This window comes from Chiloscyllium plagiosum, unplaced genomic scaffold (genome assembly GCF_037043375.1).
Source record: "Chiloscyllium plagiosum isolate Xiang-an unplaced genomic scaffold, Cpla_swu_hap1 HiC_scaffold_14, whole genome shotgun sequence".
NCBI classification, from domain to species: Eukaryota; Metazoa; Chordata; class Chondrichthyes; order Orectolobiformes; family Hemiscylliidae; genus Chiloscyllium; species Chiloscyllium plagiosum.
Genome location: NW_028270152.1, coordinates 125,424,728 through 125,451,268, shown reverse-complemented (window position 1 = coordinate 125,451,268; position 26,541 = coordinate 125,424,728).

The following is a 26,541-nucleotide window of genomic DNA, read 5'->3' as shown; positions in this document are numbered from 1 at the left end:
ATGTCAGTGTATGGCTAAGTAAATCGGACTATCAGGCCAGCATGGAGAGCGGTGCAGAATATGTCAATGTAGGGCTCAGTAAATCAGACTATCGTCCCAGAATGGAGAGCTGTGCAGACTATGTCAGTGTACGGCTCAGTAAACCGGACTATCTGGCCAGCATGGAGAGCTGTGCAGACTATGTCTGTTATGGCTCAGTAAACTGGACTATCGGGCCAGCATGGGGAGCTGTGCAGTCTATTTCAGTGTATGGCACAGTAAACTGGACTTTCTGGCCAGCATGGAGAGCTGTGCAGACTATGTCTGTTATGGCACAGTAAACTGGACTATCGGGCCAGCATGGAGAGCTGTGCAGTCTTGTCCGACCTGCCCATCTCCTTTTCCACTTATCCACTCCACCCTCTCCTCCCTGACCTAGCACCTTCATCTCCTCCCCCACTGACGTATTGTACTCTATGCTTCTCTATCCACACCCCCACCCTCCTCTCGCCTATCTCTCCACGCTTCAGCCTCTCTGCCTTTATTCCTGATGAAGGGTTTTCGCCCGAAACGTCGATTTTGCCTGTTCACGGATGCTGCCGGAATTGCTGTGCTCTTCGAGCACCACTGATCCAGAATCTGGTTTCCAGCATCTACAGTCATTGTTTTTACCTCTTAAACCGGCGCTCTGCAGACTATGTCAGTGTATGGCTCAGTAAACCGGACTATCTGCCCAGTATCGTGAGCTGTGCCGTCTATGCCAATGTATTGCTCAGTAACCCGGACTATCGGGCCAGCATGGAGAGCTGTGCAGACTATGTCAGTGTATGGCTCAGTAAACTGGACTATCTGCCCAGCCTGGGGAGCGTTGCAGACTATGTCAGTGTATGGCTCAGTAAACCTGTCTATCGGACCAGCATGGAGAGCTGTGCAGACTATGTCAGTGTATGGCTCAGTAAACCGGACTATCAGCCCAGCATGGAGAGCTGTGCCGACTATGTCAGTGTATGACTCAATAAACCGGATTATCGGTCCAGCATGGGGAGCTGTGCAGTCTGTGTCAGTGTATGGCTCAGTAAACCAGACTATCTGCCCAGCATGGGGAGCTGTGCAGACAATGTCAGTGTATGCCTCATTAAACGGGACAATCTGCCCAACCTGGGGAGGGGCGCAGACTATGTCAGTGTATGGCTCAGTAAACTGGACTATTGGCCCAGCATGGAGAGCGATGCAGACTATGTCATTGTATGGCTCAGTAAATCGGACTATCGGGCCAGCAGGGGGAGCTGTGCAGACTATGTCAGTGTACGGCTCAGTAAATCGGTCTATCGGGCCAGCATGGAGAGCTGTGCAGACTATGTCAGTGTATGGCTCAGTAAACCGGACTATCGGTCCAGCATTTAGAGCATTGCAGACTATGTCCGTGAATGGCTCAGTAAATCGGACTATCGGGACAGCATGGAGAGCTGTGCACTCTATGTCAGTGTATGGCTCATTAAACCGGACTATCGGGCCAGCATGGGGAGCTGGGTAAGCAATGTCAGTGTATGGCTAAGTAAATCGGACTATCAGGCCAGCATGGGGAGCGGTGCAGAATATGTCAATGTAGGGCTCAGTAAATCAGACTATCGTCCCAGAATGGAGAGCTGTGCAGACTATGTCAGTGTACGGCTCAGTAAACCGGACTATCTGGCCAGCATGGAGAGCTGTGCAGACTATGTCTGTTATGGCTTAGTAAACTGGACTATCGGGCCAGCATGGGGAGCTGTGCACCCTATTTCAGTGTATGGCACAGTAAACTGGACTTTCTGGCCAGCATGGAGAGCTGTGCAGACTATGTCTGTTATGGCACAGTAAACTGGACTATCGGGCCAGCATGGAGATCTGTGCAGTCTTGTCCGACCTGCCCATCTCCTTTTCCACTTATCCACTCCACCCTCTCCTCCCTGACCTATCACCTTCATCTCCTCCCCCACTGACGTATTGTACTCTATGCTTCTCTATCCACACCCCCACCCTCCTCTCGCCTATCTCTCCACGCTTCAGCCTCTCTGCCTTTATTCCTGATGAAGGGTTTTCGCCCGAAACGTCGATTTTGCCTGTTCACGGATGCTGCCGGAATTGCTGTGCTCTTCGAGCACCACTGATCCAGAATCTGGTTTCCAGCATCTACAGTCATTGTTTTTACCTCTTAAACCGGCGCTCTGCAGACTATGTCAGTGTATGGCTCAGTAAACCGGACTATCTGCCCAGTATCGTGAGCTGTGCCGTCTATGCCAATGTATTGCTCAGTAACCCGGACTATCGGGCCAGCATGGAGAGCTGTGCAGACTATGTCAGTGTATGGCTCAGTAAACTGGACTATCTGCCCAGCCTGGGGAGCGTTGCAGACTATGTCAGTGTATGGCTCAGTAAACCTGTCTATCGGACCAGCATGGAGAGCTGTGCAGACTATGTCAGTGTATGGCTCAGTAAACCGGACTATCAGCCCAGCATGGAGAGCTGTGCCGACTATGTCAGTGTATGACTCAATAAACCGGATTATCGGTCCAGCATGGGGAGCTGTGCAGTCTGTGTCAGTGTATGGCTCAGTAAACCAGACTATCTGCCCAGCATGGGGAGCTGTGCAGACAATGTCAGTGTATGCCTCATTAAACGGGACAATCTGCCCAATCTGGGGAGGGGCGCAGACTATGTCAGTGTATGGCTCAGTAAACTGGACTATTGGCCCAGCATGGAGAGCGATGCAGACTATGTCATTGTATGGCTCAGTAAATCGGACTATCGGGCCAGCAGGGGGAGCTGTGCAGACTATGTCATTGTACGGCTCAGTAAATCGGTCTATCGGGCCAGCATGGAGAGCTGTGCAGACTATGTCAGTGTATGGCTCAGTAAACCGGACTATCGGTCCAGCATTTAGAGCATTGCAGACTATGTCCGTGAATGGCTCAGTAAATCGGACTATCGGGACAGCATGGAGAGCTGTGCACTCTATGTCAGTGTATGGCTCATTAAACCGGACTATCGGGCCAGCATGGGGAGCTGGGTAAGCAATGTCAGTGAATGGCTAAGTAAATCGGACTATCAGGCCAGCATGGAGAGCGGTGCAGAATATGTCAATGTAGGGCTCAGTAAATCAGACTATCGTCCCAGAATGGAGAGCTGTGCAGACTATGTCAGTGTACGGCTCAGTAAACCGGACTATCTGGCCAGCATGGAGAGCTGTGCAGGCTATGTCTGTTATGGCTCAGTAAACTGGACTATCGGGCCAGCATGGGGAGCTGTGCACCCTATTTCAGTGTATGGCACAGTAAACTGGACTTTCTGGCCAGCATGGAGAGCTGTGCAGTCTTGTCCGACCTGCCCATCTCCTTTTCCACTTATCCACTCCACCCTCTCCTCCCTGACCTATCACCTTCATCTCCTCCCCCACTGACGTATTGTACTCTATGCTTCTCTATCCACACCCCCACCCTCCTCTCGCCTATCTCTCCACGCTTCAGCCTCTCTGCCTTTATTCCTGATGAAGGGCTTTCGCCCGAAACGTCGATTTTGCCTGTTCACGGATGCTGCCGGAATTGCTGTGCTCTTCGAGCACCACTGATCCAGAATCTGGTTTCCAGCATCTACAGTCATTGTTTTTACCTCTTAAACCGGCGCTCTGCAGACTATGTCAGTGTATGGCTCAGTAAACCGGACTATCTGCCCAGTATCGTGAGCTGTGCCGTCTATGCCAATGTATTGCTCAGTAACCCGAACTATCGGGCCAGCATGGAGAGCTGTGCAGACTATGTCAGTGTATGGCTCAGTAAACTGGACTATCTGCCCAGCCTGGGGAGCGTTGCAGACTATGTCAGTGTATGGCTCAGTAAACCTGTCTATCGGACCAGCATGGAGAGCTGTGCAGACTATGTCAGTGTATGGCTCAGTAAACCGGACTATCAGCCCAGCATGGAGAGCTGTGCAGACTATGTCAGTGTATGGCTCAGTAAACCGGACTATCTGCCCAGCATGGTGAGCTGTGCAGACAATGTCAGTGTATGGCTCAGTAAACCGGACTATCAGCCCAGCATGGTGAGCTGTGCAGACTTTGTCAGTGTATGGCTGAGTAAACCGGACTATCTTCTGGATCAGTGGTGCTGGAAGAGCACAGCAATTCAGGCAGCATCCGAGGACAGGCAAAATCGACGTTTTGGGCAAAAGCCCTTCATCAGGAATAAAGGCAGAGAGCCTGAATGTGTTGGTGAAGTTGATGAATTGCTCAACCTCCTCGCGGGAGCACGAGGTGGCGCCAATGCAGTCATCAATGTAGCGGAGGAAGAGGTGGGGAGTGGTGCCGGTGTAATTACGGAAGATCAACTGCTCGACGTAGCCAACAAAGAGACAGGCATAGCTGGAGCCCATACGTGTGCCCATGGCTACCCCTTTGGCCTGGAGGAAGTGGGTTGGATTCAAAGGAGAAATTGTTAAGGGTGAGGACCAGTTCGGCCAAACGAATGAGAGTGAGGGTGGAGGGGTACTGTTGGGAACGTCTGGAGAGGAAAAAACGGAGGGCTTGGAGGCCCTGGTCATGGCGGATGGAGGTATAGAGGGATTGGATATCCATGGTGAACATGAGGCGTTGGGGGCCGGGGAAACGGAAGTCTTGGAGGAGGTGGAGGGCGTGGCTGGTGTCTCGAACGTATCCCGCGAGGAGGTTGAGCAATTCCATTGGCGCCACCTCGTGCTCCTGCGAGAAGGTTGAGCAATTCATCAACTTCACCAACACATTCCACCCTGATCTTAAATTTACCTGGACCATCTCTGACACCTCCCTCCCCTTCCTGGACCTCTCCATCTCCATCAGTGACGACCAACAGGACACTGACATTTTCTACAAACCCACCGACTCCCACTGCTACCTCGATTACACCTCTTCCCACCCTACCTCTTGCAAAAATGTCATCCCGTATTCCCAATTCCTCCGCCTCCGCCGTATCTGCTCCCAGGAGGAGCAGTTCCACCATAGAACACACCAGATGGCCTCCTTCTTTAGATACCGCAATTTCCCTTCCCACGTGGTTAAAGATGCGCTCCAACGCATCTCGTCCACATCCCGCACCTCCGCCCTCAGACCCAACCCCTCCAACCGCAACAAGGACAGAACGCCCCTGGTGCTCACCTTCCACCCTACCAACCTTCACATAAACCAAATCATTCGCCGACATTTCTGCCACCTCCAAACAGACCCCACCACCAGGGATATATTTCCCTCCCCACCCCTCTCCGCCTTCCGCAAAGACCGTTCCCTCCGTGACTACCTGGTCAGGTCCACGCCCCCCTACGACCCACCCTCCCATCCTGGCACTTTCCCCTGCCACCGCAGGAACTGTAAAACCTGTGCCCACACCTCCTCCCTCACCTCCATCCAAGGCCCTAAAGGAGCCTTCCACATCCATCAAAGTTTTACCTGCACATCCACTAATATCATTTATTGTATCCGCTGTTCCCGATGTGGTCTCCTCTACATTGGGGAGACTGGGCGCCTCCTAGCAGAGCGCTTTAGGGAACATCTCCGAGACACCCGCACCAATCAACCAAACCGCCCCGTGGCTCAACATTTCAACTCCTCCTCCCACTCTGCCGAGGACATGGAGGTCCTGGGCCTCGTTCACCGCCGCTCCCTCACCACCAGACGCATGGAAGAAGAACGCCTCATCTTCCGCCTCGGAACACTTCAACCCCAGGGCATCAATGTGGATTTCAACAGATTCCTCATTTCCCCTTCCCCCACCTCATCCTAGTTTTTAACCTCCAGCAAAACTGTCCCCTTGACTTGTCCGGACTTGTCCGACCTGCCCAGCTCCTTTTCCACCTATCCACTCCACCCTCTCCTCCCTGACCTATCACCTTCATCTCCTCCCCCACTGACCTATCGTACTCTATGCTACTCTATCCCCACCCCCACTCGCCTCTAGCTTATCTCTCCACGCTTCAGGCTCTCTGCCTTTATTCCTGATGAAGGGCTTTTGCCCGAAACATCGATTTTGCCTGTCCTCGGATGCTGCCTGAATTGCTGTGCTCTTCCAGCGCCACTGAACAAAAATCTGGTTTCCAGCATCTGCAGTCATTGTTTTTACCTAAACCGGACTATCTGCCCAGCATGGAGAGATGTGCAAACTATGTCAGTGTATGGCTCAGTAAAGCGGACTATCTGAATTGCTGTGCTCTTCCAGCACCACTGATCCAGAATCTGGTTTCCAGCATCTGCAGTCATTGTTTTTACCTCCTAAACCGGACTATTTGCACAGCATGGGGCGCTGTGCAGACTATGTCAGTGTATGGCTCAGTAAACCGGACTATCTGTCCAGTATCGTGAGCTGTGCCGTCTATGCCAATGTATTGCTCAGTAAACTGGATTACCTGCCCTGCATGGTGAGCTGTGCAGACTGTGCCAGTGCATTCCTCAATAAACAGGACTATCTGCCCAGCATGGGGAGCTGTGCAGACTATCCCAGTGCATTTCTCAGTAAACTGGACTATCTGGCCAGCATGGGGAGCTGTGCAGTCTATCCCAGTGTATTGCTCGCTGTGGTGGACTATCTGGCCAGCATCGGGAGCCTAGCAGACGATGCTCGTGTATTGTTCAGTAAACTGAACCAGCTTCCCAGCATGGCAGTATTGCAAAACTTTGCAGGTATATTGCTGCTACATTTGCACTACTTAAATGACTATCAAAGGACAATTTGCCGCCCCTTCTGCGAGTGACAGTAAATGTGCTCCCATAAGTTAATGTCCCTGTATCATCATGCATCAGTTCAAAGCAAGGGGTTTTATGAGTGCATGTGTGTGTGGGTCTGGGGCAGTGTTAGATGTGAAAGTCATTGTCTATGAGAGAGCATACTTGGAGGAAATCAGTTTAAATGTGAACAACTGTTTGGGCTTCGTATAATGGGCAGAGTTAGTTCTGGATTAGTGGTGCTGGAAGAGCACAGCAGTTCAGGAGCGGTAAAATCGACGTTTTGGGCAAAAGCTCTTCATCAGGAGTACAGGCAGAGAGCCTGAAGGGTGGAGAGATCAGTGAGAGGAGGGTGGGGATGGGGAGAAAGTAGCATAGTGTACAGGAGGGGTTGAAGGTGATAGTTCGAGGGGGTTGGCAGGGTGAAATGGTTAGGTTGAAAAGAAGATAGGCAGGTAGGGCAGGTCATAGGGACAGTGCTGAACTGGAAGTTTGGAACTGTGGTGAGGTGGGGGAAGGGGAAATGAAGAAAGAGTTCATGGGCAGCTGTTAATGACATGCTTGAGAATATTAAAGTAAAGGCATTGCGGACCCAATAGCATTATAGATCAGTACGCACAGGAATGACGGATGGATGGGAATTTCTGTGTGATATTAGATATGAGCTGTGGAGTCTTGACTCAGATTTGTTTCTGCAGATTTGCAGCCGTGAGTGTCAGCAACAGACGAATGCCATCTTTAAGACTGTATTTCACAGCTCATGGTTCAAATTGCAGATGGGATAAGCCAGTGAAGTATATGCTGTATTTATCAGTAGTTATAATTAGGAATGGTCAGGATGTAGTGTCAGGAATTGGTTCATGGCCAAAGGAATCACCACTGCTGTCATTTGTCTATTTCAGCTTCAGATATTGGTCGGGGATGAGATGGAGTCAGAGGAAGGAAATGCAGTTTGTAACCAGAACAGAAGATAGTGACCTCAATGCTTTCAATATTTAGATAGCAAGTGCAGTGATACATCGAATCATGATTCACAGCTGAAACTGAGCAAGTCAACATAGCAACCCATAAGTAACACTGCCAGAAGCAAGGAAGGAGACAGTGATTTAACAATTTAGTAGTGGTTTGTCAAGTAAATATCTGGATTTAGAGTCTTAGCAGAAACAATAACAGTGGCAAGGAGGGTAGAGTGAATGAAAGAACAGTATGACTGTCAAACATGATTTATACAATTAATGACTACACAGTGAGACTTACCAGGTACGCTAACAAAAGCCAGGATTGGATAATACAAATATTGTATAATGTAAAGTGTATATTTGATCCGTCACGATAATGACCTTCGATCATAATACGTAGAAAGAAACCAAACATCCCAGTTTAAACTCCTGTCCATTCATGGGACATTCCAGTCTAATATCCTCAGATTGTGATCCATTGCTGTAACATTCCAGTCTAATGTTCTCAGATTGTGATTAATTGCTGTAACATTCCAGTCTAATGTTCTCAGATTGTGATTCATTGTTGAAACATTCCAGACTCTTGTGCTCAGACTCTGATCTCTCCCCCCTGTCTCTGGAGCTGCTGATCCCTGTTAACACTGTTGGTGATGCTCCCACCATACTGTGGGATAACACATTGAATGGAGCCCACTTATCGTTAAAGGAAGGAAACCGTCCACTGTGGTAATTGCAACCCATGGCGACTAACATTAATCACAGTCACTCAACAAACAGGTCCAGTTAAACCCTTCCTGACATCACTTTTCATATCCCAATAAAAGGGAACATTTACTTGGTGTGGGTGGAATGGATGGGCACTGCTTAGGGATGGACCATAAATCTTTCAATATTCTTATTGTTTCTTTTGTATGTGGGAGTAGTGCCAGAACACTGCAGGACTGTGTATATTACATACTGTTTATAAAGGACGACAGTGAGAAAGTAACAGACCCGCTGCATAAGGTGACTGGTGGGGTAATTTCCAGACCCAATAAACCAGTGTATGTATTTATTGTCCATTTACTTTGTGTAATGTTGCTTCTGGTTTTATGTGCACTGTTGTCAAATTCTTCCATAACCTTGGGACATCATTCAGAGCATCGAGACTGCTGCGCAGGAACAGGAGGAAGTAATTCTGTCCCCATGCCCCTGTTACAAAGGTACAGGGGAGGCCATTCAGCCTCTCAAGTCTGTTACATAGGAACAGGAGGAGGCCATACTGCTTCTTGACCCTGTTATGCAGTAACTATCAGTTGTAAAATACTTATGGAGAAGAATACTCCTAATATAAATTATAAAGTTTTAAGTTGAGTCAGGCCAACTTTGAACGTTTTATGTTGGCACTTTCAAAAGCTGCTTTGGAGAAGCTATTGGCGGGAAAGTGGGAGGCCTTCACAAATGATTTACAGAGTCTAGCGACAGCATGTTACTGTCCATGAGCAGGGTAAGGCTGGTAGGTGTAGGGCATGCTGAATGGCGAGCAGAATTGAGGCTCTGTTCAAGAAAAGGCGGAAGCATATGATAGGTACAGACAGTAGGGATCAAGTGAATCCATTGTGGAGTACCAGGGATGTAGGCTAATACCCAAGAGGGAAATCAGGAGGGCAAAATGGGGACATAAGATATGTTTCGAAAATAGGGTAAGGGACATTCCAAAGTGATTCTACAACTACATTAAGGTCAAAAGAGTAACTAGAGACAATAGGACCCCTTTAAGATCAGCAAAGTGGCCTATGTGTGGAATTACACGAGATCGGCGAGATAATAAATATTTTGAATCAGTACTTACTGTGGAGTAGGATATGGAAGGTAGAGAACTTGGGGAAATGAATAGTGATATCTTGAAATTTGTCCATATTACAGAAGATGAGGAGCTGGATATTTTAAAATACATTAAGGTGGATAACCCCCTCTGACCTTTTAAGTGACTCTTAGTTCGGCACATGGATTTTAGTACAATGAAGGGCATGAAGGTTACTCTGACCTTTGAGTAGGATAAACCGCCGGCACAGCATCAACAGCTCAAGGGCCTGTACTGTGCTGCACTGTTCTATGATCCATGAACTAATCAGATGTACCCAAGATCTGTTGGGAAGCTAGGGAAGTAATTGTTCGATCTTTGGCTGAGATATTTATATCATGGACAGTCGCAGGAAAGGTTGTGCCATTGTTTAAGAACAGTTGGTAAAGAAAAACCAGGAAACTGTAAACAAGTGGGACTGATGTCATGGGTGGGTAAGTTGTTGGAGGGGATTCTGAGGGACAGCATTTACTTTTGTTTAGAAATGTAAATTACGATTAGCGATAGTCAACATGACTTTGTGTGTGGGAAATCGTGTCCCACTAATTTGATTTAGCGTTTTGAAGAAGTGACGAATAAGATTGACGAATGCACAGAAATAGAACTGTGGAATAGAATATAGACTTTAGTAAAGCATTCAAAAAGGGTCCGCATGGTAAACTGGTTAGCATGGTGAGATCACATGGAATACAGGGAGAGTTGGAAGTAATTGGCTCGAAGGTAATAGACGAAGTAAATGTTTGTGAACTGTTTTTTTTTTGGACTGGAGGCCTGTGACCAGCAGTGCACCACAAGGATCGAATAGATTTTGTCATTTTATATAAATGATTTGGATGTGAAGACAATAGGAATGGTTAGTGAGTTTGCAGATAACACCAAAATTGGTGAGGTAGTGGACAGTGAAGATGGTTTACTCAGAGTAAAACGGGACACTGATCAGATATGCTAAAGGGCTGAGGAGTGGCTGATGGAGTTCATGTTAGACAACGGAAGGTGTAATATTTTGTTGAGGCAACTTGTGTTAACACTTAAAGATAGGATCCTGGGAAGTGTTTTCAAACACAGACAGCTACATAGAAATTATAGAAACCCTGCAGTGTGGAACCAGGCCATTTGGCCCACCGAGTCCACACTGACCCTCCAGATAACATCCCGGCCACCAAACCCAAACGTTAACCCGGTAACTCTACATTACCCAAAGACAATCCACCGAACCTGTACATCCCTGGATACTGAGGAACAATTTAGTGAGGTCACTGAACCTAACCTGGACATTTTTGGCTGTGAGAGGAAAACCAAACACCCAGAGGAAACTCACGCACACACAAGGAGAGTGTGCAAACACCGCACAGAATGTCACCAAAGGGTGGAATCGAACCCAGGTTATTGGTGCTGTAAGGCAGTATCGCTCGGCACTGTGACACTCAATGACCAGCTGCGCGAGAAACTGCATCCAGCCACTTTCTCTGGATCTGTCACATCTGTTCAAATGATGCCGAATTCCAGTGTGGTGCTTCCAACAAGCCTTCCTTTACCTCCACAGGGCCTTAAGCTGTTACTGACACATTGCCTGCTCTTTGCCCTCACCCCTTCCCCTCTTCCCAGATCAAGTTGTCCATTAATACTGCAGCATGCAAGATAATTGCTGATCTAAAATAAAACAAAGAGCTGCATATACTGGAGATCGAAAACAAAAGCTGTTCTCATGAAGAAATCCCAAATTAAAAACGTTGACTCACTCTCTTCCTACAGAGGATTAACAAAAAGTGAATTCTGAAGTGAATTCCTGATGAAGGGCTTATGATCGAAACATAGACTTTCCTGCTCCTTGGATGTGCCCTAACCTGCTGTGCTATTCGAGGGCCAAACTTTCGTCTTTCTTCCTTCAAATGGTACCAAACCCGTTGAGTTTTGCCTGCAAACGCTTGTATATCTAATTTCCTGTTTAGAGCGTACAATTTTTTTCCCTGCAGTATTGACTTCCATACACATCTCCCACCAGTGTTTGCTTGTACTCCTTGTTTATAACCTCCAGTCAAATTGTTTCTGTGTAATCTGACTGCTAGGGTAAGATGAATGATAGATTCAGCGAGATCTTTCCTGGGCCCTTCCTTGATATCACAAAACCTCGCTGCACTTTGTTCGAACAATATATGAATTGGAAAGGCAGAGAGGATATGGGCCAAGTGCAGGGAATTGGGATAATGTGGACGGACATTTTGGTTGGTATGGACCAGTTTTGGCTGAAGGACCTGTCTCTATGCATGACAGCAAATGAAAGTGGTTTTGGGTATAGACAGAGCAGGTGAGATTGAGCAACAATATCATGAAAGGATGTGCTCACCGGTTTCAGAATGCTGAGATATAGACATTTCGATAGCATCAGGCCAAATAAGCCAGTATTACCAGAAATGATGGTGAACAGAATATAGGTGTGAGTTCAGATGATGGAGAGTTGTGGATGAGGATTTGTTCTGCAGCTCGGTAAATGTGAATGGGGTCAGCAGAGTCTTCAACACATCCGTCTGAATCTAACAATAATTTATCTTTGAGTGATTTTCATTGAGTGTGAAGGGGATTCTCTGCACGAGGTCGAGCTAGTTTCCTGGTGCTATCTTATCGAACTCACCTCATTAAATACCCACCCTGACCCATGGTGTCACTCTCATTCAATGTTATCCCGATTCTCCCACCCACTTTGGCTGGAGGTACCCACCATCGCCCAGATGCCGCTGGATATTCCATTATCCCTGTCACTGGTGCCATCTTTAAAAGGACAATGGGCACTCGATTGAGCTTTCCTCAGTTTGGAGCTGCCATGTACGTTTTACCCAGAGCATAGCAGATAAGGGTCAATTACACCACGCTTTGTCAACAGGGTCACAGATATCTTGGTGGATGGGTTAGTACATCTCTTCCCAGAGTGGGTCACACCACCAGACCCACTGAGCATGATCTGAGCTCACGACCCAGCTCAGTGCAGTATCTGCGATCTGTAGCAATGTCCAGCAATACAGGACAAACATCGATAACATTCCCAACTCTGTGAGGATAAGGGTCATCGTATGCTGTCTGGTCCCTCACACTCAATGTATGTCTGTTCCAGCACCGACACCCAAACAATGCTCATGCTCCACCACTCTCACTCTTACATGCAGCACGACCACGCCCCCCCCTTCCCCCCCCCCCCCCCCCCCCATCGCCCCGTGCCTCTTTCCTTTGTAATATCTCCACAGATTGTAGAATGCTCCGGAGAATGTTGATTATGGAATGTTCCAGATAATATTCCAAATAATTCCCACTTTCAGGAACATGACAGTGCCCCAGTGTGTAAAACATTAGGTGAAGGAACAGAGTGTGTTTTTTTTAAATCATATGCAATTAAAATCCATGATGAGTCCATTTAGCTCGTCAAATGTGTTGTATAATTTAGTAGGATCGGGGGTGATCTGACTGTCTCCTGAGCTTCACGTTGCAGTAACTTTCAATCATTCAGCCCCTTGGTTTCCTGTCACAAACCAGACGACACTCACGCACTTTCTACCCTGGGTTTCTTCAAGCATGTGTTTGGGAGGCATTTCCCATGGGGACCAACCCTCCAAAAATTATGTTCCATCAGCTTTTTAATTTCATACAATAGTTAGCATGCTTCACACAGACCAATCAAAAATGTACTCATATTTTATAGTTATCGACATCTAATCACAATTAGTAATTCTGGTTATTTCGCTTGGGTCAACTTATTCAACCAAAGATAGCATCCAATCAACTCTCTCGTTATAAAGTACAATTTCCAGCGGAGATTTCTTTCCCCTCAGCCATTATCTTGACTGTTATCTGAATTGTACCTTTTTTTTCCTTCTTATCAAAGTTTATATTTTACTTTGACTTTGGCTATTTCTATTTATAGCAGTTACACAGTCTCGCAATCTGTTGGCTGGATGGCTGGCTTGTGATGCAGAGGAAAGCCAACAGCGCAGGTTCAATTCCCCACACAGACAGAGGTTGCCACGAAGGGCACACCCTCTCAACATCATCCTGTCACCCGAGGTGTGATGACCCTTAAGATAAACCATAATTTGTGGTCTCACTAATGAGAAAGTGGTCCTTTGGGACTCTATTCTATCCATGTTAACATTTTATTTTTTTTCCAAAAATATTTTTATTCAGAGAAAATCTTTTTAATGCTTCAATGAACCAATAAGTACCCAACTCAAAAAGCAACGCAAATTGAACACAATTACACCCATGTGCATGTACATAAGAAAAGGTAAATCAACGGACCGAAGAAAAATAAAAAAAATAAAAAATGAATACTAGAACTCAGTGTAACAAAACTATAGCTCTCAAACTTCAAGAGCATTAACTAATACACGTTAATTTGTTCGTAATTCTTCCTCCCTGGACATTAGATTCATTAGGCAAGTTCGTCATAGCTATATCAGCCTGTACCTTGGTAATTCAAAAAAGGGCTGCCATGTCTAATACAAATCCTCTATCTTATGGTGCAACATACCTTTAAAAAAGTCCAAAAGGCTATGCTCCATGACGAGGTTACGACAAACCAATAGACCCAGGGGGTTTTCAGACACCCAACACAGCAGAACTTTTTTTTCTGAACTCAGAGAGTGAGGGTATTGAAGTATTTTTCCGATGCACATCTGAGTAAGGTAGACTGGGCAGGCCCAGGAAAAGGGAAACCTGACACATCTCCAATTCTGTCCGCAAAATCCTCTCCATCCCAGCGAACACACCGCTCCCATAGCGCCGGTGGAAGGTCAACAAGCAATGAGTAAGAGTGTCCATAGTCATTTTGTATTTAAGACATACTCCCACCTTGAATTTTGAGAGAGTATCTGGGGCCAGATAGACTCTATGAAGAATCTTCAAATACATGGCAAGAGTCTTCTTACAGATCGAAATCCTTCTTGTATTTTCACAAATATCCTCTCCTGTGTCCAAAGAGATCTGAACCCCCAAAACTCTTTGCAGACCTCAGAAAGGCACAAAGTCTCGTCTAAGGGGGCACTCTCCAACAAATGATAAAGGGTACTGACAGAGAGTGTGTTCTTAGCCATAAGCACCCTCTTCTCTGTATCGGATCTGTATGGGTCTGTTAAAAGCGTGGTTCTTTTCTGAATAACATCTCTGATCTGATAAAAAAGAACACAGATGAGATCTCTATTCAGTAGTCTATAGTTACGACTTATTTGATCAAAGAACATCCTTGTTTCTCCCTCAGATAAATCATCAAAGCAAGATACACCCACGAGTTGTCCATAGTTTAAATATGGAATCCAGTATTCCCCGTCGGAAACTTGGTACACCACGTTTTGGGATAAGAATTGACGTTTGGCTATGTTGCCCTCGATCGGACACATTGCTCTCCCTACTTTAAAATTATTGATATTTATTGGGAAATGGTAATACTTCGTAACTGTCCTCATTTTGTCTATGAATAGCAGACGAAGAAGGGAGCACTTTGCCTGAGAAGATTCAATATCTAACCATATTGACGCCGAGACCTCACTAACATCGGGTAAAGAAGATTTTAATTGATAGCTTTTAATATCCAGGTCAGCTACTCCCCACAAACTGTGGGGTCGTTGTAATTTGGTTAACTTGATAAGGGGTCGCTTATGGTGACAAATCAGAGCTACATCATCCATTTTGTCTCCTAAATGTCTGTCTGGGAAACATCAAAGAAAGCATTCACACGGGGTATAGCAAACAAGGGAGGGAATTCATGTTAATAAGAGCTATCTGACCTAGCCAGGATATTGGAAGTGCCTCCCATCTTCGAAGGTCTTGTTTAAGTTTGTTAAACAAATGGACAAATCCCACATTAAATATACGTTCAAAGATAGGATTAATGAATATACCTAAATAGGGAATATCCCCATTACCCCCTGGGACCATTGAAAAGGAAATCAGGATTCTCCCACTGCATCAGGTATTTTCCTGAGTTCGCCCAGAGGCATGGCCTCCGACTTTGTAAAATCAATGGTATCGCCGGAAAAGTCACCATTTGAACTGATGCATTGCATGAGGTGAGGTACCAAAACTGTGGGATTTAACAAAACTTTAAGACCATCATCTGCAGACAATGTAATCTTACGTGACTTCTATCCCACTTCTGGGGCAGATATGTTGGGGTCCCTGCAGATGGCCTTCGCCAGTGGCTCAATCACCATCGTAAACAACACTGGCGTCAACAACCTTGTCTATTGCCTCTAGAAATATTAATTTTACAGGATTGTACACAGAGGGTCACTTTCAAGGACCTTCACCCACTTGATAAAAACTTTGCCGAGACCAAACCATTCTAACGTATAGAAGAGATACAAATCCTTCTCTGCATCTAAAGAGACCATTAATACCTGCATAATTTGTTGTTGGCACGCTTGGATCATATTGAGTAATCTCCTAACATTATTCCTTTGGCATAAGCCTCAGCAATTTTCGATAGAATGGATGTGTTACTTGTTGAATCTGAATTAATGGCTAAGAAAGAACGGAATTCATTACAGGAATACTCAATGTGCTTACTATCCTTAAGAATAAAGGGATTCGCCAGTGTCTCGAACCTGCTATATTGCCCTTAATCTTAACCAGTAAGTGTGCTGCTGCATGGTCAGAATTGGTAATATTCCTAATTGTACAGGAAACCACTGAACCGAAGATTTCTGCAAGGTGAGGAAGAGATCAACACTAGTGTTGTATTTCTGCGGGTTAAAGAATAAAGTAAAATCTCTATTTATGAGGTGGATCTGCCTCCATACATCCACCAGCCCCAGTTCCACACAAAAATCTACTAATTGCTTAGATTGGAAAGATGGTGCTGGAGGCTTTTGGGCATGCTATCCACCGTGGGTGCAAAAGACAATTGAAATCTCCTCCTACGATAATGTGCTACGAAGAAAGATTACTTAATTTGGAAAATGCATCTATCAGGAATTTACGGCAGTGAGCCGGGGGCAATAAACATTCAAACTACTGCTTTCTTACCCATATATCTTTGAGGGTTATGATCCTCCCGTGGGTGTCTAATACAATCTACTAATTTAAATGAAAGATTCTTCCTCGCCAGTATGGTTTCTCTCCTATTCCTAGTGTTAAAAGACGAGAAATAAACCCGATCAAACCCACCTTGCTGTAATGTCAAATGTTCCTTGTCATCAAAGTGCATTTCTGCAATACGACAATATCCACCCTCTCATTTTACTTAACTGACGAATGGCTCCCCTTAATGTTCCAGATACACCATTTAAGCACGACATTAGCCATTACACACTGAAACAATATTTGAAATCCAGAGAGGAAGAACTCGAATTACAAATCGCTGAGCACCAATGAAAAAAGAATCATAGAGCTTAAAAAACATGCAAACTAATGCTACTACAACTAACAAGCTCTAAAAACGTTCCAAAACTAAATACATACAAAAACAAAAGAAAAGATACAAAGTGCCAATGGCACTCAGGGGGGGCATTTATCCCCCCGTCGACTGGGGGCATTTGCACGTCACAAAACTCTATCTTCTGCCCCATTATCAATACTGCATCCAAGGCAATTAATCACAAACGTCGGGACTGAACTACCCCTAGTTAGGCATTCAGTCATCACGATCACCTTCATAACTCCCTCCAGCTTGAGCCGAACCCGACACACAAACTAAGCAAGAGAAAAACGAGTAGTAATATTAATGAATGAGTTAAAGGTGTGTACTCTACCCATCCCCGACTATAATTTAACACAGCTTAATACCAGAAACTGTCAACAAGCTTTCTTTTTAAAAAGAGAAACAAGGTTATCGCTTTCCATTAACGCATCCAGCCTACTTTAAAGTGTCCACAAAGTTTTCGCATCCTCTGGAGAGTCAGTGGATCTATTGAAAGCTCCACTAGTGCACACGGAGCACCGCTGAGTTCATTAAGAAATACTGAATCTCAAGTTCCCTTAATCTTCTCTTGATATCATCAAAAGATTTTCTTTTCTGAATCACTGCCGCTGAAAAGACCTGGAAGAACATAATCCTGGAGCCCTCTTCGGGTCGCTTCCCTGCGTTCTGGAAGCTTCCCTAAGTCTTTGTTTGTCCCTGCAACAATGTAATCGCACAAGGACAGGGTGAGGGCGCTGGTCTGAGCTTTCCTGCGCACCGTAACCCGATGAACTCTCTCTCTCTTCACTCTTCAGCTTCGAAGTGAAGGAATCGCTGCAGCCAGTTCTCGCAAAAATACTCACTGACTGATCACCTTATGTCCGGTCCAGCAGACCGATTATATGAACATTCTTCATCCTGTCCCTGTTCCCTAGGTCATCACCTTGTTCAGTTAAGGTACGGACCTGTTTTTCAAGGGTGAGGATCCGCTCCTTACATGAATCGATCACAGTCTCTGCCCCTGTAATTTGGCGCTTGATCTCATCCGTTCTGTTTCCAAGGCTTTCAAGTTGCTGTTCATGTTTTTGGAGCACGGCTGAGAGTGGTTTTATCCTCCTGCTGAATTTTTCTTCAATCATAGTTTCAATCATTTCCCGTAACTTGGTGAACTCGGTGACCAAGTCCTGGTGAGGAACTCGGTCCATTGAACGTGCAGAGGGGGGTTACAGGTGCAGCCACAAGCATGCTGAAAGCTTCTAACGGGTGCGCTGCGTGTTGGGACTTGCTCGATCCTTTTCCTGTATTTTGTCATTTCCACTTGATAAAATGGCATTAGTAAGGATTCTATAGCTCTTTTAGCGTTCAATTGTAAGTAAATGACTGTAGTGGGGTGGGGTAGAGCATTATTGTGATGCAGAGATCAGCAAAGCTGACCTTTCAGATCGCTGCCATCTTTTTCCCCGTTAAAACTTTATCGATGTTATCATTTTGTTTAATTCCTGGATATTCTGGAGCCGTGTCATTCAGTACCACTGTCTACATTTTCCACAACACTGCACATTGCTGCCCACTCCTCGATAATCCTTGACTCATCTGTGATTCGTGAACCTTGCCTCAAAAATATTCAATATCTCTGCCTCGAATGGTCTGCAGGAAAGAGTGTTCCAAAGACTCACTGCACACTGAGAAAACAAAACTAAACAGAATCATCGGTGTGTGAGATTAGTTTTATTTTTGCATTCTTATCTGACAAAGGATATAGTAACAGTGGAAGCAATTCAGAGGTGTTTCACTTAATTTATTCCATGCAGGAAGGGCTGATATTATGGGGACTTTAACAGGTTACCCTTGGAGTGAGAGCTGATCGTATTGAAATATACAAAGCCTTGAGGCGAGTGAACCAGGTATATACTGACTGGGAGTTTGTAGAGCCCAAACTTGATGCTGTTGTCATTGATCCCCTACAGTGTGGAAGCAGGACATTTGACCCATCGAGTCCATACCAACCCACCAAACAGTATCCCGCCAGACCTGTCCCCCTACCCTATCCATGTAACCCTGCATTTCCCATGACTAACCCACTTAACCCTCACATCTCTGGTCACTCTGGATAATTTAGCATGGCCAATCACACTAAGCAGCACATCTTTGAACTGTGGGAGGAAACTGGAGAACTGGGAAGAAACCCACACAGACATGGGAAGAATGTTCAAACTCCACATAGAGTGTCGGACGAGGTTGGAATTGAGCTCAGCTCCTTCCTGATATGAGGTAGCAGTGCTAACCACAAATCTAACATGCTGCTCCATTAGCCCTATTAATTACCTGCGGCTGACGAAAGAAATCTGCCTGACTTGTTCCTATCACTGAACCTGACCCCATCTGAGACCTTTATCATCGGTCATATCACCAACCCGGTTACATTTAAAATTTGTTGTGAGCAGTGGAGGACTAGGACTAGAAAAGGAAACAGTGACACCCTCCAACATCAGTCAGAACCGGAGTGAGGAAAAATTCAAAAAGTCGGATTTCACTGAAGTGGGAATTCCCTTCGCCAGAAGTTTGGGATGGCTGAATCTTTATATTATATCGAGCCTGGCTTTGTCTGATTTTCCATAGACAGGTGAATCAGGGATAATGGTGCATGGAGAGAAAAGTGCAGCTGGGAACACAATGAGATGAGCCACCTTATTTACTGGTGGGATAGTGTCAAAGGGCCGTTTACTCCACTCGTGTCCCTCAGCCCTATGTTCTAATGTTCCATTCAGCCCTTCGGACCTGCTACCAACAGGCAGATCGAAGCCACGGCGATGGTTAGGTGTAGTTTCGGAAATGCACTTGGAAATTCCAGGCTTGGTCAGGAACTGGCTCCAGCCGCAATCCTTTTTTCCATGCTTCCCCACTCTGTAACTTCTGCTCTGGAATTGCTTTGAACGCAGTTCCCATATCCCATCCAGGGTTAACTCAGGAAAACTTTCTCCTCTCCCGAATGCAACATTGTACAACACGACTTATAACCAATTATTTTCCAAAAGCATGACATAAAAGATTAAGAAGTAGGAACATGAGAAGGCTATTCGGCCCCTCAAGACTGAACTCTCATTCAATAAGAACATGGCTGATCTACTTCCGGGCTCAACTCCACTTTCCTACCCAATTTCCTGCATCCCTCCACAACTCTCTGGGTTAGGGAATTCCAGACGTTCACTACCTTCTGAGAGAATGCATCATTTTTCACCTCAGATTGAAATCGATGTTCATTATTCGATATCTACCACCTCGAGTTCTAGACTCAGGGAAAACACCTTCTCAGCATTTACCTTGTCAAGCCCCCTCTGTATCTTGTACATTTCAGTAATATCACCCTCATTCATTTCAACCACAATGAATAATCTCGCCATTTTAAATGTATTCAATAATTCAACCCTTCCATCCCAGGAAGCCGCCTCATGAACCAACCTAGTTACTTGCTGCATCAGCATGCTGACGTTACGTTTCATACTCAGGAACACTCCAATCCCTTTGTACTACTCCTTTTTTGGGAGACCTCTTCATTAAATAGCAGCCTGCATTTAGGTTCTCAAAGTGATCCACTTACTCCAATGTATATTGCACTCAGCTCCCGCCATCAGGCTATCAGTATAGATTGTACATAACTGATGCAATCGGCCTGATATTTGTGGTAATCCAGTAGATACGACTTTATCATAAAGATCCATTAATCCTGACTCTCCGATTTCTATGTGTTAAGCAACGATTATCTCATGCAAATATATTATTCATCATACTACAAGCCTCTGTCTTGTGTCAGAACGTTTATTTTGTGATACCTTGTGAAAAATCTCCGGAAAACCTCATGTTGACCAGTTCCCTTTATCAAATCTGCTTGTCACTTTCTCAGAGATTCCTAATGAATGGCTCCTGCCCGAAACATTGATTTTCCGGCTCTTTGGATGCTGTCTGACATGCTGTGCTTTTCCAGCATGACTCTAATATTGGCATTCTCAGGGATCTCCAAAAAATAAGTTGTATGATTTTGCAGAGCAAAAATATTTTTGTGGGCGGCACGGTGGCACAGTGGTTAGCACTGCTGCCTCACAGCGCCAGAGACCCGCGTTCAATTCCCGCCTCAGGCGACTGACTGTGAGGAGTTTGCACATTCTCCCCGTGTCTGCGTGGGTTTCCTCCGGGTGCTCCGGTTTCCTCCCACAGTCCAAAGATGTGCAGGTCAGGTGAATTTATTTTTGGCTAAATTGCCAGTAGTGTTAGGTAAGGGGTAGATGTAGGGGTATGGGTGGGTTGCGCTTCGGCGGGTCGGTGTGGACTTGTTGGGCCGAAGGGCCTGTTTCCACACTGTAAGTAATCTAATCTAATCTAATCTAATCTAATAGTTTTCCCTTCACAAAACCATGCCAACTCTGCATTAAGCTTTTCTAAGTGCCCTGCAATTCCTTCCTTAATAACAGGCTCTAGCAGATTCCCAGCAATAATGGTAAGGCTAAATTGTGCCTGCCTTCTGTCTCATTCCTTTCTTGAAGACAGGCGCCACATTGGAGGTTCTCCAGTTTCACTGGAACACTCCTGTAATCCAAAGAGTTATGGAATATTTCACACACTGCCACTAGTCATTCTGTAACCACTTCTTTTAAAATTATCTATGAATTACTGTTGACCTGCCTACCCTTATTCTTATCTGTTAGGTAAAAACCTTGTTCCTTTTGTTTGAGACAGTTCAATAACTTCCCTCATGTTACCATTTTGTTTATACCATTGACATGCTTACACTACTTTCCTTATGAGGAGTGATTTAAATTACTAGTGTAAATTATCTGCCTGTTCCCTGTGGCCAGTTCTCCAGTCACACACTCCAAATGGCCTCATTGTACTTTCCTCACTTCACTTCTGCCTCAGCTCACACACACATCTTCAAGCTTTTTTTATGTTGACAGAAAAGCTCATGATGCATGTTTTTATATTTCTTACCAATTTATTACATCATATCTTTTCGTACATTTTCCTCACTTTCTACATCCATACAGTCATATCGTGCTCAAACTGACCCTTTGGTCCAACTCGTCCATGCTGACCAGGTTTTCTAAACTAAACTAATCCCATCTGCTTGCACTTGGCCCATATGCCTCTAAACGTTTCCAATTCATATGTTGGTCCAAACGTCTTTGAAATATTGTAGCTGTACTTGCATCTCCCACTGTTCCTCTGGCAGCTCATTCCATAAATACATCATTCTCTGTGTAAAAAAAGTTGTCATTTCGTCCGTTTCAAGTTTCCCCCCTTTCACCTTAAAGCTATGCTTCTGTGTTTGAACTCCCCGATCCTGCAGAAAAGACTTTCGCTATTCACTCTATCCATGCCTCCTATGATATTATAAACTTCTAGAATGCCACCCCTCAACCTCGTAAACCCCATCTGATACTAACTTCAAGATCAAACGTTTAACGATAAGCACTGCAAATTTGAGAGAATATTAAAAATGACAGGTGTAGAAAACAGCCCAAACTTCATACTGTTAGTTTTGCTCTATGTTACAAAACTAAGGCAGCATGAAACTCTTACTAGTGCCAATAAGAGGTCAAGCACCTGAATTCCATAATGTGAAGGCAGTGATGATGTATACTGTGAAAACGTATAGATCTAGATCTATATAATACCACGTTGTCAACATTCTCTCTCCTGTTCTCCCTCTGGCCTCGTGTGGTTGTGTCTTCTTTATCTTACACTCAACTAGAGAGAACCCCTTTCCCCCATTCACACCTTAATTTAAACCCATTTTGCATCATCTTCTCGTTCACCACTGCTAATAGCTAGTTTATCTTTTGCATCGCCCTCTTTTCTATGTCACCCATCCACCATCTCCGGCAAGGGATTAAAAATCCCAGTGTCCAACCTTTTCAGTTCTGAACAAGTCACATTGGACTTGTTACACTAACTCTGTTCCTCTGTCTCTGCAGATTCTGCCAGACCTGCTGAGGCTCTTCAGAAACGAATAGGCACAGCACAAATTTTCAATGGAACAAATAACAATGGATAGAGGAAATAAATACAAAATAAATACAAAAATTGCAGAAGAAACTGCGGGCTTTGTATAAGGCCACTGGACCCGAAAGATTAATTCTACATTTACTACAGAAGATGCCGCCAGAGCTGCTTTGGTTTTTCAGCAATTTGTGTTTTTGAACAATTCCAGTGACGTGTTTGAAAGCTGCTCAAACGCCCTGTCCAACACGGAGCGCCCTACACTGGGAACTGAACGATAACGCAAAGTGCATACATTCATTCGCTCAGAAACTGCATAAGGCTGGCACCACTGACACCACAGAGCTCTTAATCATGGTCGGGGGAAAAACCAGAGGGAAACACATTTAATTCATACGCCGATGGCACGACGAGCAAGGAAAGGATTCAGATGAATATGTTAAAGGGTTTGAGTAATGTAACAAATTGGAAGCATGACACCAAGGAGAGACCCCAGCAGAATGAGAATATGAAAATGGAAATATTACCGCATCAGAAACCAGGTGCGGTCACTGAGTACACGGCTGATCGGTGAATCGGTCTCGATGTGAACTGGGGGACAGTCAGTAGAATTGAATTGCAGATATTGTAGCTCAAACTGGGTTTTCATGTGATGCTGTAGACAACAGCAGCAACAGAAGCAGGATTGTATTCGAACATAATCTGTAACATTTTCCCCAGGATATTCCATCAGTCTACGATTATCATCAAGGCGAACGATGGTTCAGTGACGAGTGTGAACATGCCAAGGTCAGAACCATGTGTACCTAAAGCTGATGACAAACCATCACAGCTACCGCACTTGACTGGTTTCATTCCAGTCTGATAGAGAGGACAAAATGATCCCAAGACGAAAAGATCAGATCTAAGCTCTCCAGTGCTGCCACATCCAGACATAAATGTCGGTGTTCTATTAAAAAACTTACAGGAGGAGTGGACTCCAGAAATATCCCCATCCTAAATAATGCAACGGCCCTGCACATTAGTGTAAAAGACAAGGATGTAATATCTGCACCATCCTCAGCCAGAGATGTTGAATGGATGATCCACCTCATCCTCGCCATGATATCCACAGAATCACAGATGGCAGTGTTCAACCGATTCGATTTGCTGCATGTGACATTAAGAAACAGCTAAACACAGTAGATACGGCAAAGACAATGGACCCTGTCACCATTGCTGCAATAGGACTGGAAAATTATGCGACACAACAAGCCGTGTCCCTGGGTAAGCTGTTTCATTCCAGCTCCAACTCTGACAATTCCCTGGCAATGTGGAACATTACTCAACTATGCCCGGTCCCCAAATAGGTAAATAATTACATTCTGACCATTTAACACCCCCTCAGTCCCTTCACGATAATCACATTGGTGGGAGTTCTTTTTGACAGAGCTGTCAAGCAGTACAGAAATAACCCGCTCAGTGTGGTGTCCGATAGGTTCCTATGTGGAGATGGTATTGTTGTGGAAATGTCACTGGATTACGAATCCAATACAGGATAATGATCTGGCAGCTGGTGGAAGTTAAAAACAACTAATAAAATATCAAGATCTAGAATCTGGTGATGGTAACTGTGACCTTGCATCCAATGTTGATTGCAAACTTCGATCTCCTTCCCATACGTACTTTCAGGAACTGAATCGCCCGTGCTTTCCTTGTATGGCCTAAAAGTGACTCCAGACATACAGACATGTGATACACTCTACAATGGTCCCTGAAACGGCCAAGCAAGACACTCAATTGTAGAACACTGCTCCGAGGTCTTAACGGATAAAACCAGACAGAATACCCGGCACCAGCCTCGATATCAGAAAAGAGAACGGGAATCATAGTCCAGTTGATCCTGCAGAGACCTCCTTCCTAACATCTGAGAGCTTGTGAAATTTACAGAGCTTTCCCAAGACTGCACAGAAACATCGGGAAAGGAGTAGGCCACTCAACACATTGAGCCTTCCCCATTCTAGTTCATGCAGAAAATCTCCTCAATGCAGTTTTCCCTACATAGTGTTCATATCTATTAATATGTTTAAACATTGTGAAATATAAAATAAGAACTGAATCTTGAGGAGAAATGGAATTCCGTGTTGGCATCACGTGGTCAGTAAGCCCTGCGTGCCTTCTGTTGAAGAGCTTGGTGAAAAGTACAGGGATGTAGCCAGTGACTGTAATTTGCAAGTGTTGCATTTACAGCACTATTTCATTACAATATATGATTTAAAGGTCTAATTAGACTGTCCTCGTGTGCGTGTTAGACGAAGTTTAATTTTTGGTTTTTACTGATATTGTGCAGTTCGCCCATTATTCTCTTTTCCCTATAGACCACATTATTAATATTGCATGATTTTTCTGCAACACAGTGTTGCACAGGAACACAGTTACAGTGATATTGGAGAACAACCTGTAATGATATCTGATCCTCTATCTTCATACCATACCCTGCTCTCTCCCTGTCCCTTTAGTTTCCAGAAATCCTTATTTATATTCAGTGCCTTGGTTTCCACAGCCTGATCTGGGAGATAGGTCCCCAGGTTCACCAGTCTCTAAGTGCAGACATTTATTCTCATCTCCATGCAGAGTGGTCAATACTGTGGCCCCTTGTTTTGATGTCCTAGCCAGGGGAATTGTCACCCCTGCTTCCAATCTGTCTCGTCCTGACAGAGTTTTATATATTTCACTGATATCTCCACTCATTTGCCTGAAGTCCATGGAATACAGGTCCAGCCACCCCAGATTCTGCTCCCACAACAAGCCTATAATCCCAGCGATCAGTCTGGTCATCTTCGCTGCTCTCCCTCAATGTCAGGTTTGTCCTTTATTAGGTAATGAGACCAAAACTGCACACAACACTGCACAGTGTTCGAGATGAGGTCTCACCAGCGCCCTGTACAGCTGCAGTAAAACACCTTTACTCCTGTATTCAAATCCCCCTGAAATGAAGGTGAATACACGATCTATCTGCCTATCTGCTTTCTGCTCCTGCAATATTGCTTTCAGTGACTTGTGTACAGGGAGATCCAGATCCTTTTCAATGTTACAGCTCCCCACTTGGTGGGTCTGTGTACACTGGTCAGCGTGCCGATGTCATTCCCAGTAATGACTTCTCGATTCAGATCGCACTTCCCTACACTGACCTCGGAGGTCTGCACAGAAGGAGACAAAAATGCAGCTTAAGTTCCTGTATGGATCAATATTTTTCAACCAATCCCTTTTCAAATGATAGGCTCCAGTTCTGTTTTTCCCAACAAAGGTCACAATATCACATATCCCACGCCTCCTCTCCCCATTGCTCTCTATCTGCCACGTATTTGCCCATACTTTCCACTTGTCTCAACCACCTTGGAGCATTTTTACATCCAGCTCACCCACTCACAATCCGATACTGTTTAATGCCATCAGCAAACTTGGAAATATTGTACTTGATCCACTCAATTAAATGTATGATGTGTATCAGGAATAGCTGGGGCCCAAACCCCGACCCTTGCTATATCCTCCAAGCCTTCCATTAAAAAAAACACTTTGTTTTATTCCTACTCACTGCTTCCTGCCAGCTCTCCCATTCTAAAACCATATTAGTCCCAGTCCCATAGGATTTGAATTTGCATAATAGGCTTAGGGCTTAATCAAAAAT